This window comes from Centruroides vittatus, unplaced genomic scaffold (genome assembly GCF_030686945.1).
Source record: "Centruroides vittatus isolate TY-2023 unplaced genomic scaffold, ASM3068694v2 contig_352, whole genome shotgun sequence".
In the NCBI taxonomy this organism is placed as follows: Eukaryota; Metazoa; Arthropoda; class Arachnida; order Scorpiones; family Buthidae; genus Centruroides; species Centruroides vittatus.
Window position 1 is genome coordinate 1,315,736 of NW_027122175.1, and position 13,918 is coordinate 1,329,653.

The following is a 13,918-nucleotide window of genomic DNA, read 5'->3' on the forward strand; positions in this document are numbered from 1 at the left end:
TTCCACGAAAACCCATCAACAGATGTGTTGACGTGTTACTTCGTCGACCCATTTGTCTTCCGAGTCTCTCTCTCTCTTCCTCTCCCCTTTTCTCTTCTACACAAAAGCAACCCCCCAATTCGATTTGTTCTCTTTAAAAATTAACAAAAACACGACCGATTTTCGTTTCCTACTCTGCATAATGCGGGGTGGAAATTTAGCAACCGGCTCTACAACATTAGCATATGATTATCATCCACTTAACTTCTAGGATAAACTTCTACTCATCAGCAAGAGGCTATAAAGTAGTTAACTAACGAGTTAAATCGTTAAAAACAATCAAAAGTAGGAGGTTAAAATTCGAAATTTTCTTAATAAATAAAGAAGAAAGGACTTGGCAATGGCCTCGTATCTATTATAAACTTCTACTACACTTGCCCATTTTTATGGCAAGGGCAGACGAGGCCATTATCTGACCCCATAACTGAAACTGGAATTATGAAAACTTGTTCATACGCGAACTGCGGGTCAAAGAATGCCAGTTATGAGGTCTTACACGGAGAAACTTGGTAATTATATACCTCTAGACAGCACGCTTCCGAAGATTCCTGTCTTTGTAGAAGATAATTAAAGCCCTTACGGGGGGTGAAGTAAAGGGAGCAAAATGGATTCGTTGGGCGCGAATGCAGCTAAGTAACCAATGGCCACCCTAGTTGATGCTGCACGACCAATGATGGCTGAATAAGCCGTCGAATCAACCAATCGACTAGGAAGTGGAAGCACGACAGAAGGAGGTGGATCTCAATAGGAGATTTGGTACCCATCTTGGCGTAATTTATAGACGGAGTGCGGGTGGTAAGGGTGTCGAATTTAGAAGAGATTTAAGATAAGCAAGCTTTAATGAGTAAAATGTTTGTTTTTACAAGTTTGTGATAGGTGATAGGGTCAGTGTTTAGGCAACGATTTACCCAAAATAAACATTATTCTCCCCCCTTTCGGTGTGGTTTAACTAGAGCAAACGGTATCGAATTCATCATCCGAAACGTATAGAAAAAGGCTCGTTTGGATAAAATTTATGATTTTACGAGTCTTGAAAAGGTTAGGAAAGGCTCTAGTTGTACGGAAATTGAGCTGTCGAGCTAGAGAAAAAAGCTCTGTTTAGGCCTATTTTAAAATAACTGTGAGCGGTGTTGAGAAGAAGAATCCGATTGCTTGGAAAATAGACAAGAAGGCTTATTTTGTTGAGAAAAAATGAAATTTACACCTTAAAAATTTTTTAAAAGCCTTTTCCTACCAAAAATTATTTTAAAAAATAGGGGGAAAGCTACTTATTTACATAATAAGTTCTGACAACCGATTAAAACATTAAAAGGCTATCTTTAACGAAGGAAAAGAAAATTAGAATTTATAAATAATCTGGAGAAGGGAAGGAAAATATTTTCTACGAAAAATCATTTAGGTTAAACAATTTCCACCATTAAATTGTCAATAAAAGTGGAATTAACAATTTAAAACTGAAGCATCATCCGTAATAAAACTTGCTCTTATCATCCAGATTATATATAACAGTGTAAAAGTTTATATTAACCGCTAGCCTATAGGCTATTTGTCAGATAGAAATTACATACGTGCACGAGGGGAGAAGAAGAAAAAGAGAAAAAAAAAGAAAAAAATCACTGTTCGTGTTGTGTACATTATAATAGAAGTGCAACCTATGATTAGGCCAAGAAACTGGCAAGTAGTGCGACTTAATGAAGTGCAGCGTAGGTGTATTAGCAGTTTGTCCGTCTAGATTACTGCGTAAAAGAAACACCCTTCATAAAAATTGCGCTCAAGGACCGTTCCTAGGCCCTGTAGATCCGTCAACTTTCATTACCCTGCGCCCCTCCATTAGAAGTTTGCCCCGCTATATAAAGACAACATTAGATTGCGAGTTTCCACCCCGATAATACGCTGTTACGACGTATCTCGGGGGTGCCATGCATCGACGTCCGTCTTGCCAGACGTGTGTTTGTCTTCGGAAGGTTAGATGCTCCATCATCGAACATTGGGCGGAAATTACAGCACGGTCCCCTTGGTAGGTAATAGGAGAGACGTCTTCGGATAATTTATACCCTTCCCTTCTTGCTGCGATCGATTCGACATCTTTCCATTGCTGGATCGTCAGGTTAAAGGTATTCACCAATGAAAATTCATCCCCTCTCTTTCACTCTTTGCAACTTTTCCTTCCTTCTCTTCCCTCCCTCTTCTCGATTTTTGTAACTTACAAGGCTCGTTTACCTACATCCAATTTTATAATTCGTACTTTAAAAAATTATTCTGTAATTTTAAAAGTGGGTTTCGGGCTCTTTTAAGGGTAGCGAGTGGGTTATTTTCGTGTTTAATTTTAATTATAAAAATTCAAAGATGAGATGCGGAAAGGTTGGTGAATGAGGGATGTCTGGCCGGAAAGTTGATTTTTAGTATGCATTTTCAGAGATTTAAGGTGTAAAATTGAGTCTAAAATATGTTTAAAATGAGTAAAAATAGAAAAAAATGGTTATTTAGGGGTGAAAAGCAAGTGTTAATCAGATGCAAAATGTGTGGAGAGTGTAAGAAGCATTCACAAAATCGCTAAAAAGATGCAAAATTCCATTCAAAATAAGCAAAAAAATATATGAAAGGAAGAGATTAAAATGACAAAAAATGAGAAAATTTCATTCAAAATGGATTAAAATGCAAAAATTTCAGTTAAAAATATGCAAAACATTCGTTCAAAGCATAAAAAAGAACAACAAAATCTATCACGGAACGAACAGAAATGCACTCATAAACACACTAAAAAACGTAAAAAAAACAATAAATTACACTTTAAAACGACACTAAAAAACCCCCCGAAATAACCCAAAACGTTAAAAAAAAGGGGGAACACATTAGAAGCATTTAAAATGATCAATTAAAAGAGTCAAAACGATTGTCCACTCAAACATTTAACTGCATAATGGAGATTAAATGTTAAAACTCGAAAAAGATTCCACACCTCTGGGCCTAATTAGGGAAAAAACGAGGGGGAAGAGAGCGAAAGAAATGTACAGGGAGTGCGAGTAGTTAAGTTATTTTGTGACCAAACCGTCCCCAGAGTTGGCTTTATCATCATGAAACAGAGAGGAAGTTAAGTTATGTGGTATCCACGCCTTGTTTGCCAGTTATATTAAACATCGGGTCGACATGTAACTGCGTAATAAACCGGATTTTGTTTTACCAACTCCACCCTTCTTTGCCAGAGATGTGAACTTCACACCAACCCCACTCGCTGCATTTCCATTAAGATACCTTTTATTCCTCTAAAAAAAGAAGAAGAAAAGAAATATTCAAACTCTAATAGTAGCTTAGGCAAGGTACAAGGATCATTAATTATTCAGTATACGGCATAATTAAGTGTATGATGAAACGTATGTTTGTCTGGCTGTTGCTCATAAACTGTTCTAGATATTTCTGTAATATTGGAGGTTTTATTTTTATATATGTATTTCTCGTGTCGGGAACAGTATGAGATAAGAACAATATCTGATGTATCCTTATATTTTATGATAGCAGCGTGTTTACAGGATTTACATAATGTATGAGGGATGTTCTAAGGAGCTACAAGACTGTAAGAATCGCATAAAATAGAATTGCATTGTTCTAAGGAGCCACACGATTGAGGGAAGACTGTAGGAGCCACATACTATGGAAACAGTTTAAGGAGTCCATGTTTTATAAGGAACCTAAGGACTGGACCGCTTATTTCATAAGAAGTCAACAAGATTAAAGGGGCAACGTTACTTATGAGCAGTGTCCTAAGGAGCAGCATATGATGTAAAGAAAACTAGGAAGTCCTATAAAATTGGAGCAATGTTGTAGGACCGTATATTTCAATAGGAGCTACTAAATTAGCAATAAGAGCCACATGTGGTACCAACAAAAATATAGGAGCCATATATAACATAAAAAGGACTGTAGAAGGCATTATAAAGGACTGTAAGAGCCATTCAACATAGAAACAATGTCACATATGTTATAAGGAGCACTTAAAATTCTTAAAATAATATAAAAAAAAAAAACAGAGCATCTAAATAGGAGCCACGTTAATATATTACAGAATGACTCTACATGGCACCCGTGTGCAATTATTTTTTTAAAAAAATCCACACGAAGAGAGGTTCAACTTTGCCACTCGACTTCCCTTGTTAGAGATATGTTGACTAATGTAAACATATTGATCATTAGTAGAAAATTTTGGCCAATGCTCAAGGAAAGGATCTTAAAAAAGAGGCAAAAAATCAACCGAAAGGAGCCAAAAAAAGGAAGCAAACTTCTCGAAACGATTTTAAAGTTGATGGGTTTCGACTTCATTTTCTAGTGTTTAAGACACGTCTTTAGGACCTTTAAGATTAATGAGTTTCAGGCCATATCTGACGCATTCTCTTCTGTTAAAGAATGACAAAACCCCCCTTCTATTTTCAGTCCTACTTTCTTCTACTGCTCACTTATTTAAACTGTAAGTACTTTTACAGATCCTTCAACTTTTGGCACCATTTTTTAATTAAAAATATTAAGGACTCCAAGCCATAAAATACAAATTTTATTCCACAAAAAACGAAAATTTCTCATTAAAAAAGTGGAAATTTTTCTTATAAAAATCATCTTCGAAAGGTTTTAATTGAATAAATCCAATTCTTTTTACATGTAAAAAGGATTAAAAGTCCTTAAAAATTAATTTTACGGACTAAAATAAAGCTTACAAATAGAAATTTAATGTTAAAAATTTATGCGAAATTAGAAATTTTGAATTATTTTTTATTTTGAAACCTAAATTTTATTATTATTATTATTTTTTTTGTACAGAAAAGTAATTACTGTACAGAAAAATAGCATTAAACTATAAGGACTGATATTAAATTTTTAAAAAGTCCAAGTTTTGGTCCCATAAAAGTGGCCCAAAATATAAAATTAATTTAAAAAAATCGAACTTTTAAAGTCCTAAAATTAGTAAAAGAGTTTAATTTATCATCTTAACAAGGGTTTAACTTTTAGAAAATTAAATTTAAAGTAAATAAATCGAGATCTAAAACTCGATTTTCAGGCCAAAAGATTAGAAATTTAAGCAAAAAGTTTGGTCTTTTCAAAGTGTCGGATGATATTTTATCATTTTAACAAGGTTTTAAGTTAAAAAATTAAAATTTCGGCTATAAAAAACGGTCCTAAAGAGAGGGAAGGAAGCGAAATGAAGTTCAAGTAATCAAGAAACGTAGGAGCTGTCAACGTATTTTGACAAGAACTCCAAACATTTTGGAGATAAGATACTTGTTCCTCGCTTTCTCTTAAGGTCAAATTCGCAAGAAGAAGAAGAAGAAGAAGAAAAATAACGTGTAGTTATGTACAGAACTTAAATTGGTCCCTTTTTTCTTAACTACTAATTAGAATCGATCCTAATTTCTCGTTAATTAATGCTGCTATAGTAATAATCTTACTCGACTCCTTCATAAATTACGCTCCTTTGGCTTATTTATTTTGCCATTTAAATCTTGATTTTTTTTTTACGTTGCTGTTGTAGCATACTCGATGGGGTAGCACGCTCGGTTACGATTTAAATTCGCACGTTACGTTACTGTATTAGCATCTACAGGTGAGTAAATAGCTTTTGTTACTGTAGAAGTTTGCGGCAGATTTTTAAGATGTGGAAGTTGAAGGACAGTAGTACTGTATTAGTGACAGATATTACTATAGTAGTGTGAGGAGAAGTAGAAATGTTACTGTAGCAGCATATAGGGGAGTAGAAATGTTACTGTAGCAGCATATAGGGGAGTAGAAATGTTACTGTAGCAGCATATAGGGGAGTAGAAATGTTACTGTAGCAGCATATAGGGGAGTAGAACTGTTACTGTAGCAGCATATAGGGGAGTAGAAATGTTACTGTAGCAGCATATAGGGGAGTAGAAATGTTACTGTAGCAGCATATAGGGGAGTAGAAATGTTTCTGTAGCAGCATATAGGGGAGTAGAAATGTTTCTGTAGCAGCATATAGGGGAGTAGAACTGTTACTGTAGCAGCATATAGGGGAGTAGAAATGTTACTGTAGCAGCATATAGGGGAGTAGAAATGTTACTGTAGCAGTCAGTATATAGGGGAGTAGAAATGTTACTGTAGAAGTATGAGAGTAAGCAAAAGAAATGTTAGCATTAAATGGCGGATGGCAATAAAAAAAGAAGGAATTCTTTAAACTAAAATGTTAATTCTGTCAATTTAAATCATTAGTTATGTTACCATAGCAGCATAGGCGTGTATAGAAACAGGAAAGTAGTCTACCACAAGGTGGAACGGAGAGATGTAACTACAGTAATATAACAAGCAAAAAGTATGTGGGGAAAACATGCTGTTATGTTACTGTAGAAGTATGAGAATGAAAAAACAGGAGAGACACATATTTAGAGTTCTTCGTATGAGCATAATACAACCTCCCCTAACGAGGTTCCACGTTACTGGATTTCATAATTACCACATTGTTACTGTAGATGCATAGTTTATAGGAATATAACTCAATTGGGAAGCCATTTAAAATTATTTATACATTATTACAAGTGTGGCATGTTGTTACTACGGAAGTATAGGAAGAAAGAGGTGTTACTATAGAAGTATGGATGTAAAAAGCAGATTTATATAACTAAAATTCTTACGAGTTTAGCATAGTTGAGGTTTCATTAAACCATCATAGAGTGGTATATTGTTATTATAGAAGCATAAGAAGCCGCGTTAGTATAGAAGCGTTGGCACTTGAACATATTCTATACAGCATTACAAAAGCAAAGCAGTATTGTTACTATAGTAGTATAACAGTTATGTCTCTGTAGAAGTAGAGCATAATAGGCATAGTTTTTGCAGGTTTTTGCATTAAAAAAACGCAATTACTTAAGATAAATGCCTATAGGCAGGAGAAAGATGCTACAATATTGACCCTACACAAGGAGAGATGAGGGAGGGATGAAGAAAAAACTAACAGATCTATAAGAAAGGGAGTAAAAAAAAACAAAATGGAAATTGCAGTTTACTGCTATTTTCTTTTGATAAGGTTAAAAACATTTCAAATAAAGTAAAAAAAGGGGGAGGGAGGAAGAATGCTAAGTTTAAAGTCATCATCCGTAACTGGACTTTTGTAAGAATTGATGATAAGAATAACAAATGACAGTAAAGGAGAAGACAGCAGAAATCTCACAACACCAGACTATATTTGAGTGCATGTAGTTGCAACTCTGAACCCAGTGATGGATATAAATCTACTCGTTTAAATTGAAGAAACGGTGCAGGCACTCTGCCCCAGTTCCCTAGGGACGCCCACTAGTGACCCTTGTATGGCCAACAATAGGGTCTCACGTGAATGAGATACGTGACGAAATGCATCAGGAAAGGATTCGAACTCCTCGACTTTACACCCTGCATTCTTTCGTCTCGTCACACTTACAATTTGCCTTTTTTTTTCTTTTTTTTTCCTTTGCTTCTACTCAATAATTCAAGGTGATTTTTATATGTCGAAAGTACAGACAGACGTACGGACGCTTTCTTTTATATATATATAGCTTCTAACTCAATATTTTACTCCATTTTTTAGCCTCGTTTAAAGCTAAAAAATGGAGGTTTTTTGAGTAAAACGGGGGATTTTTTCCTACTAGAATGGTAGATTGTTTTAGAGGATTTAGCCAAAAAAATTGCCAAAATTCGGTGGAAAAGTGTTATTTTGCTAATTTCTCTTATTACTTACTCCTTTTCTTTAATTTTGGCTTTAAAATTACCGATTTTTTCTTGAATTTTGGCTCAAAAAGTTTGGTTTCAAAAATATTTTGGCCTACATCACTTATATAAATTTGGAAACATTTCTGGCCTAAATATGTAAGAAATTTCGCCTAAACGATGCTAATTTTTTAATTAAAAAATAACCAAAATTATAAATAATTTTACAGAACCAAAATTCGAATATTTAGATCAAAATTTAAGCCAAAAAAATCAAACAAAAATTTGGCAAAATAACAATAAAAATTGGCGTTTTAAATCAAATTTTTGGCAGATTTTTAAATGATAAATGATGCAGGAATATCATAAAGAAATAATAGATTTTACTGCTTATAAGTATTAATACCCACATTAATGATGATGATGATATTCAATAATAACATTGTAATATAGGGCCTAAAAAATTAACAGATTTTGGAATTTATAAATATTAATAACCAGGATGATGATGATGATAAAATACAAGAAAAACGTTTTAAAATACGATAGGTTTTCAGTTTTATAAACTGCTATTAATATCGATCATCATGATGGATGATGATTCAGGTTGATGAAAATGTAATACGATGATGGTAAATAATGTAAAAATTCACAGATTTTAATACCATTATGATGAATATCATCATCATTGTGTGTATTATATATATAAGTTATATTAGGCTGTAACGATGATGATGACAATGTAATAAACACGATGATAATGATTACGAATAGTGATGATGATGATGATGATGAATATGCTTTAAAAACTAGATTTTTTTTAGGGAGGTTTCGTGTGTATTAAACACAAGAAACCCCTGAAAAAATCTATTTTTTAAAGTATATTTTAACAAAAATCTATATAAATTTGCATAGAAATAAACTCCTCTTCTGCAAATAAAAAAAAAAATTAAAATATTTGTAGAATATAGCCCAACAAAAGCAAAAAAAAAAGGAAAAAAATTTACGTTCGAGGGGGACATTTTTAATTTAGTGCATTGTTTAGTATCTGCGGTTTCAATCGAAAAAAAAGGGAAGATAGAAAGGGGGCAGAGGAAAGTAAAAGTCTAGTGTCTCGTTTAGTCGAGACACGTTTGCAATGCATGTCCTTAACTGTCACGACAAGTTGCAAGCCTGCAATAACCTGGTCCTATCGTTTATTCGTTCAATAGAGCCTCCTATGAGAAACGAGATGGACAGGGTGAGAGATTCGGCGTCAGTCTGTGACCAACTCAACCATTCGTCACACTGTCATTACAGCTAACGAAGGGGAACGACTTTTACTGCTTTTCGCTTGTGTGTTGTGTGTTGTGTGTGTCTATGTGTGTTCTCTCGCTCGCTCGCTCTCTTTCTTTTTTTTTTTTTTAACTCCCCCCTCTTCTATTTTGGATCTGTTTTTAATTTGCTCGGAAAAACAGAACTGTTAGTATATAAATTTAGCTTCCGTTAGTGATTTAACACGGGCTTCTTGAGCCTGAATGCCTTTATAACCTATCGATATTCAGTAAGAAGAATAAATTTTCTTGTTTGAAAACGTCTACAGAGTTTGTTTCTGTGTCTTCACTCGTATTTTTAGCATGATTACCTTTCTAGCTATCTTCTCTGAGTTTAATTACATAATTAAAAGCCTGAATGTCTTTCTAAGTTACGATATTCGGCAAATAAAAGCTTATTTTGAAGCCTTCTACGGAGTTTCTTTCTATGTTTTCTTCTGTAATCTGAGCCTGATTTTAATAAGTTCCCTTTCTAATCTTGTTATCTTTTATAAATTTAATTACGTAATTTAGAGCCTGGTTGCCTTTATAATCCTTCAATGTTCAGTAAATAAAACTATAAATCAGCTTTTAAGCCTTGTAGGGTCTTTCATTCGTGTTTTGAGCCTGAATTTAAACTAGAAATTTAACTGTTGTGTCATTATTTTTTCGAATTTAGCCTTCTTTAAACCGAATTTTATGAAGTTTAAAGTATACCGAAAACCTTTAAAGAAACATATAACTTCAGTTTCTTGACTAAACCATAGATTAATATTAGAATTCAGTCCGTTCGTGTGTCTGTACGTTTCCGTAAATATCTCGAAAACTATCTGAGTTGAAATATTCAAATTTTCAGGATATTTTTATAGAGTTAATACATACTTTTGTACCAAATATAGTTAGGATGGGAGCAAAATATCAAAGAATTTCGTTTAAAATTCACAAAATTTGATGTTAAAATCGTATCTAGTTGAAGTGCCTTTTATAAAAATTTAACTTTTTGCATAAAGGAGGCCTTAAAAGGGGAATTTTTTCGTCAAACTAGAGAAGAAAATACCTCATTTAGACCCTCAAAAAATACAGTTTCAAGGCCCTAAAATTACGATTATCTCACGACTGAGAACGAGTCGAACTAGTTTAATTAAATAGGGCCTAGAGGCCTAAATAAACAATGTAAAAAAACTTTTATTATCGCGCAAAAACCGGGAAAGTTAATTACTGTCGTAAAACTAATAGATGAAACGATAAGAGTCATAATTCGATATAGAATTACTACATAAAAAATTCGATTTTATAGATTTATTTCTCGATAGAACTCGCTTAAAATTTTAAATTTATTTTAATTTTATAATATAAATTATTTTAAAAATATGGGGCCTATAAATTTATCCATTAAAAATAATAAAATCAACTTAAAAATATAAGAAAATAGCTAGGCAAAGTCGGAGTTTTTAGCCTCGAAAATGTGAAATTTTCCTTAAAATTTAATTAATTTAAAGTGTAAAATATGTTTTTTAGGTGTCTGAAGATAAAAATCTTACTTAAAATCGGGTTAAAGATGGTTCCTAATGTAAATAAACGTTACAAAACGGGCACAAGTATGTTGTATACCAGCCTATCACGCAGCATGCTTGTATCTCATCTTAAATAATTTATTAAATTAGATAAATTGTAGGGGAAAAAACTTTAATTTATCAAATTATATAAATTATTTAACTTCAATTACTCAATATAAACATAAATTTGTTAAGTTAAAATGTTAAAAAGGCTACAAAAAATAGTTTTTTAAATGGGTGCAGTTAAATAATCAATCTCCTACTCTAGCCTTTAAACAGGGTAGATTTTCCTTATACTTTTATTGATTTAAATAGCTTTAAGGTATTAAAATATATTTTAAATATCTCTATCAATAAAACCTGGTTTTAAAAATTAGGTAAAAGATAGTACCTAATTATGTTAATAAATAAACAATAGAAAAACAGGCACAACCATACGAGCATCCTTCATTCCAATCATTTATGTAATATTAAAAATCTCTTCATTTCTCTCCTATCATTTAAGCAAATTTTAGAAATTATTCAGCTAAAATTTATTGATTAAAACATTTAAAACAATGGACAAAATATAGGAACAATCAGGCCTAATTCCGACCTTTAGAAACGCTAGATTTTTCCTTATAATTGCACAAAATATAATTAAGATATAAAATGCATTTTAGACATTTTAATCAATAAAATTCTGTTTAAAAGTGACGTTTATAACATAAATAAACAGTAGGGAACAATCCGAAACACACGAGCATCCTTCACAGCTGTGCATTTATCCCTCCGATCATTTATAAATCTCCAATTTAAGCCTTATCCTTTATTTAATTTTATTAATTATTCAACAAATATCTCTTGAACAAAACCTTAAAAAGTCGACGAGAAATAGAGACAAAGTTGGAAAATATTTCCAGCCTTAAAAAAACCTCACATTTTCTCTATAATTACATAAATTTAAGCATAATTAAGGTATAAGGATACGTTTCAGGTACTTCAATCGATAATATTCTGGTTAAAAACAAAGTTTATAACATAAATAAACAGTCAGAAACATAGGAAAAGATCCCACGCCCATATTTGTATGTCATCTTTTCTAAGTGTACACGAACCCCAATAGTTGTCTTCTTTAGTCTGACCCTCCATTATTAATTAAAGTCAGATCCAACTCGGCTCCAATCAATCGAACCATTACGTGCCCCTCCTACATAAGCTGACTCTATTAAGTAATGGCCATTTGCTATGGGAGAGATGATAAGAAGAGATGTCTTAGCTTCAACAACTATCGATCCCCACTACTAAAAAGAAAAGGGGGAGGGAAAATATACATTTTTTCACTCGAATTTACTTCTCTGGAATAATAATTGAGTCCGGATCATTCTCCATTAGCCATAACGAATTTTAAATTCCATTTAATTACTTAAAAACCATTTTTTTTTGTGGGGGCCTCCAACCACATTCGTTCGTTTAAGGGCCTTATTCACCAATGTTTTTGGCATTTTTCCAGTATGAATGACAAATTAAGCTTTGATCTTTAGTCATTAATCTGATAAAAACTGTTGCACTTTCTATGCTGGATTGATACTAAAGGTGTAGCACGGTGGGTGTTTTCAACTATCTTTCTTTTTAAATTTTATGCATAATAACTCGTTTATTATCATTCTGAGATGACGCTTTCTCGTATGGCCAGTCTTTGATATGCTTCGTTAGGCCAGATACTGCTGTAGGAATAAATGGAAACTTGTTACAAACTTACTATGCTATATAGCTAGCCATATATGCTTCAGTAGGCTAGATACTGCTTTAGAAACAATTTATGAACCTGTTACAATCTCAGTATACTGATATAAGTATTCTTCTACACTGTGACAAGCTTCAATAGGCTGTATACTACTATAGAAAAATACATGAACCAGATATAAATATACTATATAGCTAGTCTTCTATACTTTGATAGGCTTCAATAGCCTAGCTACAGGAACAAATTTAGCCTTAAATTACTATGTAGCTAGCCGTAGACTAGATACAGCTATAGAAACAATCTATGAATCTGTTACAATCTCAGTAGTGTATTATAAATTTAGTGTACTATAGAGGTAGTCCTCTATACTTTGATAGGCTTCATTAGCCTAGATACGGCTATAAGAACAAATAGAAACCTGTTATGAACTTAGTTTACTATATAGGGAGTCTTATATGCTTCAGTAGGCTAGACACTGCTATAGAAACAATCTATAAACCTGTTACAAACTTAGTACATTATAGAGGTTCTTCTATACTTTTATGCGCTTCAGTAGGCCATATATTGCTATAGGAACAAACTATGAGTATGTTACAACCTTAGAATTGAATCTTAAGAGTAATTCAATTATTGATTTGTCTCTGGAGGCTACCTCAAAAGATTTTCTGTAGAAAATTACAGAATTATTAAGCTTTTAAGCTTCTGTTATGACAAAAATCTTCATTTAATCTATGAGAAATTCCAGGAATAAGAGAGTTTTTGAGTTATTTTTTTGTTGTTAAATCTAAGAAAAGCTCATCCGCACTTTCCTAAATTAAATTCTTAACAATCTATGAGCAATAAACTATCGAATATGAATTGGGAACATAATTATATATCCATTTATTGAAAATATCGATTCTAAATTTCAGGGAAAATCCTTCTTTAGCCTTCCCTTACGAAACTTTAATTATCTAGAATCTATCCTAAGCAATTTTATATACTAATTACGGAAATTTTAAGGCAAAGGCTCTCTTTTCTGACTCGAATTTTCACAAGTAAAGCAACTTTGACATGAATAAAATGGTGGAAACTTTGAAATTAAGAGACTCTTAATAGGTTTAAAGCTTATTATAAATTGTACATTTAAGCTAACTGCATTAATTCTCAAGAAATCACCTCTATGTTAAGTGTGGGGATGGTAACTAGAATAGAGAATGCATTGCATTTCGCTTAAAATTTTAGGAAATATTGAAGTAAGAGGCAAAAAGGCTCATACTTAAAGGTTCACTTTTTTCATAAATAAACAATTTTTTACATTTTTTCTTTCCCAAACATCGCAAATATCTAGTAAAATCGCGTGTTTTTCTGCGCACTATATACAGAAAAGGTAATCTTATATCGAATATTTGTATGAAATTCAATTATCGAGCATCATTTTAATCAATTAGAATGAAATATGATAAAGATTTTATTTAAAAAATAATTAAAAAAAAGAAACCAGGAAAAAAATCATCGATTTTCATCTTTCGTGACTCACATATTTATGTATCAGATGACATGTCGCCATATTTGAACGAGGAATTCGCTCTTAATTAATACTGGTCGACATTAATTTTCTTTTATGTTTAACATGTTCATCC

General features: G+C 32.5%; 1 protein-coding gene across 4 annotated transcripts in view; it reads right to left on the reverse strand.

The window, feature by feature from the left end:
* Positions 1-13,918, reverse strand: part of LOC136974646 (iroquois-class homeodomain protein IRX-6-like) — a 54,103-nt gene that overhangs the window by 13,464 nt on the left and 26,721 nt on the right. The gene's annotated exons all lie outside the window — the stretch shown is intronic.